The sequence below is a fragment of the Loxodonta africana genome, chromosome 7 (genome assembly GCF_030014295.1).
Source record: "Loxodonta africana isolate mLoxAfr1 chromosome 7, mLoxAfr1.hap2, whole genome shotgun sequence".
In the NCBI taxonomy this organism is placed as follows: Eukaryota; Metazoa; Chordata; class Mammalia; order Proboscidea; family Elephantidae; genus Loxodonta; species Loxodonta africana.
In genome coordinates, this window is record NC_087348.1 from 109,054,419 (window position 1) to 109,060,418 (window position 6,000).

The 6,000-nt window shown below is 44.3% G+C and overlaps 1 pseudogene; it reads right to left on the minus strand.

Annotated features, from left to right (window-relative positions):
- The window catches only part of LOC111752976 (G-patch domain and KOW motifs-containing protein-like), a 29,014-nt pseudogene extending 26,096 nt beyond the window's left edge, over window positions 1-2,918 (minus strand).
- Window positions 2,919-6,000: the final 3,082 nt, after the last annotated feature.

Sequence of the window (6,000 nt, forward strand, 5' to 3'; positions counted from 1 at the left end):
TAAATAATGTGAACGTTGATAAGGTTTAAAATAAGAAAATGATGTCTTAATAACGTTATCAGAAATCAGATGAATCCCCGTCATTAAAGAACCATAAACAAGTTTTCTCCATTGCACAGGAATTTGAGAAAGCCTGAAGATGCGGGCCATCAACAAAATGGGCTGACACAGCAGCTGCAACAATGCGCTCACACATAGCAAAAATGATGAGGACAGTACATTATTGGGCAGGGTTTTGTTCTGTTGTGCATAGGGTCCCTGTGAGTAGGAGCTTACTCAAGGGCACCTAAAAACAGCAACAGGAAGGTATTTCAAAGAAGAGTACAGGGAGCTGGTGCCTCAGAGCAAGGGCAATCTTGTCTTTCTGGTGGAGCCATTGCTTGTTTCTGGAGCAAAGAGAGTTTCTTCTGTCTAGCGGTCTCGAGAAATAAATAGCTCCCTTTTCCCTATGATTTTCAGTCATGCATTTCCCTCCTCCCAGACTTCCCTCAGATCACCCCTCCCCCATCTGACTGGTTCTATCCACTGGTGCTGGAGGATCAGGAGATCCCTGGGACTTGCAGGTCCCAAAAGGTCACTTCCCACCCTCCTACCCCCATCCCCTATGCAGCCAGACATGTGCCTACCTGGTCCCCTTAATGCAGATACACTCTGCCTGCTGAGTTTCTGCCCTCTGTCCCCAGAGCTGGACCTCGCCTCTTGTCCTATTCCCGGAAGGCTCAATTCAGGGAAAATCCAAGATTTCAGAGGACTAAAGCAAAGCGTTGGTGTCCTTCTGGGTGCTCACAGAGCTTCCTGAACATATGAAAGGGGTATCGGGGAAACTGGGGCTCCCTCCTTCCCTCTCTCTTCCTGACGGTAACTTCTGCTCTTCAGAGCCTCTCTCCATCTCTCATCTGGCTCAGGCTGTTGTGGGCCCCAGAATCTCTGTGTCCACGAGGAGATGCTTTAAGCACTCTGAGCTGCTTCTCCAGATCCACAGCTTGGCTTTCCTGAACCCCACAAAGGGTATCTGGATTCAATAGTAAAAGAAGGAGGGTTTCTCAAGGATCCAAGGTTGTATCTCAATTCACCCCATCGATAGTGGACTAAATGGATTGGAGACATAAACCTGTCATTATCACCTTTTCAAGTAGAAATAAAATCCAATTTACCTGAACGCAACTCTTTCTCTTCCCTGTTTAAGAGGTCCCCCTGAGTTGGGGCTTCTCAGCCTTTCATTCCTCTTTCTCCTGAGTTGGGATGCATACTGCCAGACAGAGAATCCGGGCCCTACCCTAGTTCTTGAGACCTTGGAGGCTTGATCTGGAGTCCGCAGGGCAAAAGAAATCTCCATTCTGTAGTGGTGGTCAAAGCTGGCCTTACATAAAATTCTTGCATTGAAATGAAAAAATAAAATCAATAACTAAAATACAACTGTTCCTAAAGCCAACCTCAGCCAAAACATTTCCAAATTTTCCAAGACATTTGCTAGAATCATAAACTAGTGACATCGTCTTTTCTACCTTTTTTAAACTGTTAAAAATAAAAATCCTTAGTTAAAAAAAAAAAATTTATAAAGCTGGTATGTGGGGGTTCATTTGATGAAAAGTTAATTTTTTTCTAATTTGAAATGATTTTGGTGAATTGGGGTTTGTTTCTAGCATTGTTTCTGGCCCATTTATCTTTGTCCTTGTTCCTATATCAATACTGCACTTGCAAGAGGTAGATTCAAAAATAATATTCCAGTCTTACTGAAAACAAGTTTTTTATACTGTACAAAACTGGGAACAGACTGGGAGATTGGAATGGGTCACAGAGGTCAGTCTCCATCTGAGTCATCCAGCCTAGTGACTTGGGCCTCTCTGAGTTGACACAAGGCTTCACCACTTGCTTGAAAGTATGGCCGATGGCCTCACTAGGTTTCCGGTCCATGCCCCGCAGCATGGCTAGCCCATAGGCCTCCACAGGCACTGTCTCGTAATCTGCCTCCTCACTGTCTGCCTCCTCTCCTTTGAGGATGCATCCTTTCTGAATCATGGAGACAGTGAGCCTGGAGTTGACACCCTCATTCTCTGTCTCCTCCAGAGTTTTCTCAGATTCCTCAATGAGCTTCTTCATGGCCTGGGACATTACCACCCCAACCACCAAGGCCTCAGCATCTCTGGATGCTCCAGGTGGCTGGGTCAGTAGCTGCCTGCAATGTCCGTTCTGGATCAAGATGATGACAAATTCCCTGGGGGCTTCTGAGGGCTTCACATTCTGGGGCTTCTGAGGGCTTCACATTCTGCAGCTTCCTCCCTTTCACAGTCTTGAAGAAAAATTTCTCCTACAGGGTGGCCCTCACGCTGTCTCTAAGGCCCACCACCCACCTCTGGGTGGAGATGTGTCTGAAGTGGAAAGGTATTGGGGCAGTAGAGACTGCCACTGGCTTCAAAATCTTCTCTTCAGCAACGTTGTCCACCATCTTGTCCCGATTCCACTGCAGGTGCCCTGTTTGCGTGGTTCCTTGGCCTCTCCCACCTCGGGCCTTACTCTCACATCTGCCCTACTGGGGCAAGTGTACAAAAACACTGTAGCTCCACTGATAAGTGCCTGGAGGCACCCCACTCTGCCAGTAAACTTCAGCCAGAAGGCACTCAACTCTCATGCTCTGTGGGTTGGCAAGCCTAGCTCCACCAGTCAGTGCCCAGAGGCACCACACTTTGCCAGGAAGCCTGCTGTACAAAGGCACTCAGCTCTCTCATTCTGTGGGTTGGCTCCAGAACTGTCTGGCATTGGTCTCCTGGTTCTGCTGCTGGCCAGTTCTTTGTTGCCGCTCCTCACCATCTGCCCTGTCTCCAGTGTAAACAGTTTTCCTCACTTTCTTCTGAACCCTCTAACCATTCAGTTTCAAAACCACTTCCACATTTTAGGTATCTGTTAGAGCAACACCCCACTCCCGGTACCACAACAATATACCTATGATGATGGGAGGATGATGCATTGTTCACCCTCATGCAAGCATTCAATTGCCAATTTGTATAAATTTTCTGAAGAAATATTAAGAAAAGAATGGATGTAGGTTCAGAGAGTTGAAGTCCATATTCTGGGGTTCATTTATTTAAAAAATAACAAATTCATGACTTTCACAGGTTGACTCAAGGCATGACTTCCTACTAGACATTGAGTGTGGCAGTTTGTTTAAGCAGATTGAAAAGTAGTTAATTCAATCATTGGCATCAGAGTGTTTCTCTATTATGCAAAACAAAATCTAATCATCTACACCAATCCCTTTCTGAAAGCTTGATAAAAGCAATCAGTTTGAGAAAATGGGTGTGGCCTTCAGAGGGTCTATAAAACATCATCCAAGGAGGCAAACTCATTCTTCTTCAGATCCACTGTGTTTTGAGTTGCCTCGGCCGTGGAGACTTCTGAAATTGACTGCTACCATAGATGACCACCTAATCCCTGAAGTGAATTTAGCTGGACTTTTGAACTTGACGGCACCTAACAGCAACAATTCATTGAACGATAATGTGAAAACCCATTACCAGTGCACACAGGTGAGTAATCAGTTTCCACAAATTCAACTTCTCCTATTTTCTCTTAAAAAATCGGAATTTTAATTCATCTGCCTGTCTGCCAATCTAAGAATTTAGTAGCTAGAAATGATTTCATTACTTTAAACTTACCAACTGCCATCAAGTCAATTCCTACTCATGGTAATCTCATGTGTGTCAGAGTAGATTGTGCCCCATAGGGTTTTCAATGGCTGAAACTTTTGGAAAGCAGATTTCTAAGCCTTTCTTCTGAGGGATGCTTGGATGAACTTGAACTTCCAACCTTTCAGTTAGCGGTTTAACAGTCGAGCAAGTTAACCATTTGTACCACCCAAAGACATGCAGTCTCTTCTTCCTATATATTTTATGAATTAATAAGATAAATTATTTTTGCTCTATTAGTTTATATATTACTTGATTGTCTGCGTATATTGTGAGTGTGACTAGATAATTATCTCCAGGTAGCTTGCAATGTTTCAGCTGGTGCAATCCTTGTGTTGTTGATGTTGTTTGGTGCTGTGGAGTCAATTTTGACTCATATCAACCCTAGAGGAAGAGTAGAACTGCCCTGTAGGATTTTCCTCTCTGTAATTGTTATGGGAGCAGATCACCTGGCTTTTCTCCCAAGGTGCCACTGGGAGGGATCAAATGTCCAATCTTTCAGTTCTCAGCTGAGCACCAACAGGGCCCTTTGTGTATTTGTTTGTATAACAGGACTATATATATTGTTGGTCTATGTGATGTGTTGAATTAAGAAATACCCATTGTAAGATTGTTGTTGTTGGGAGGTGCCTTTGAGTTGAGGCCGCCTCATAGTAACCCTGTGTACAGCAGAATGAAACACTGCACAGTCTTGTACCATTCTCACAATCCTTGCTATGTGTGAGCCTATGGCTGCAGCCACTGTGTCAGTCCACCTCACTGAGGCTCTTCTACTTTTTTTTTTTAATTAACTTTCATTGAGCTTCAAGTGAACGTTTACAAATCAAGGCAGACTGTCACATATAAGTTTATATACATCTTACTCCCTACTTCCACTTGCTCTCCCCCTAATGAGTCAGCCCTTGCAGTCTCTCCTTTCCTGACAATTTTGTCAGCTTCCAACCCTCTCTATCCTCCCATCCCCCCTCCAGACAGGAGATGCCAACACAGTCTCAAGTGTCCACCTGATACAATTAGCTCACTCTTCATCAGCATCTGTCTCCTACCCACTGTCCAGTCCCTTTCATGTCTGATGAGTTCTCTTCGGGGATGGTTCCTGTCCTGTGCCAACAGAAGGTTTGGGGACCATGACCGCCGGGATTCCTCTAGTCTCAGTCAGACCATTAAGTATGGTCTTTTTATGAGAATTTGGGGTCTGCATCCCACTGATCTCCTGCTCCCTCAGGGGTTCTCTCTTGTGCTCCCTGTCAGGGCAGTCATCGATTGTGGCCGGGCACCAACTAGTTCTGGTCTCAGGATGATGTAGGTCTCTGGTTCATGTGGCCCTTTCTGTCTCTTGGGCTCTTAGTTGTCGTGTGACCTTGGTGTCCTTCATTCTCCTTTGATCCAGGTGGGTTGAGACCAATTGATGCATCTTAGATGGCCGCTTGTTAGCATTTAAGACCCCAGACGCCACATTTCAAAGTGGGATGCAGAATGTTTTCATAATAGAATGACTTTGCCAATTGCCTTAGAAGTCCCCTTAAACCATGGTCCCCAAACCCCCGCCATTGCTCCTCTGACCTTTGAAGCATTCAGTTTATCCTGGAAACTTCTTTGCTTTTGGTCCAGTCCAGTTGAGCTGACCTTCCATGTATTGAGTATTGTCCTTCCCTTCACCTAAAGCAGTTCTTATCTACTAATTAATCAGTAAAAAACCCTCTCCCACCCTCCCTCCCTCCTCCCCTCATAAAAACAAAAGTATGTGTTCTTCTCAGTTTATACTATTTCTCAAGATCTTATAATAGTGGTCTTATACAATATTTGTCCTTTTGCCTCTGACTAATTTCGCTCAGCATAATGCCTTCCAGGTTCCTCCATGTTATGAAATGATTCACAGATCCATCACTGTTCTTTATCGATGCGTAGTATTCCATTGTGTGAATATACCACAATTTATTTACCCATTCATCCATTGATGGACACTTTGGTTGCTTCCAGCTTTTTGTTATTGTAAACAGAGCTGCAATAAACATGGGTGTGCATATATCTGTTTGTGTGAAGGCTCTTGTTTCTCTAGGGTATATTCCGAGGGGTGGGATTTCTGGTTTGTATGGTAGTTCTATTTCTAACTGTTTAAGATAATGCCAGATAGATTTCCAAAGTGGTTGTACCATTTGACATTCCCACCAGCAGTGTATAAGAGTTCCAATCTCTCCGCAGCCTCTCCAACATTTATTATTTTGTGATTTTTGGATTAATGCCAGCCTTGTTGGAGTGAGATGGAATCTCATGGTGGTTTTAATTTGCATTTCTCTAATGGCTAATGATCGAGAGC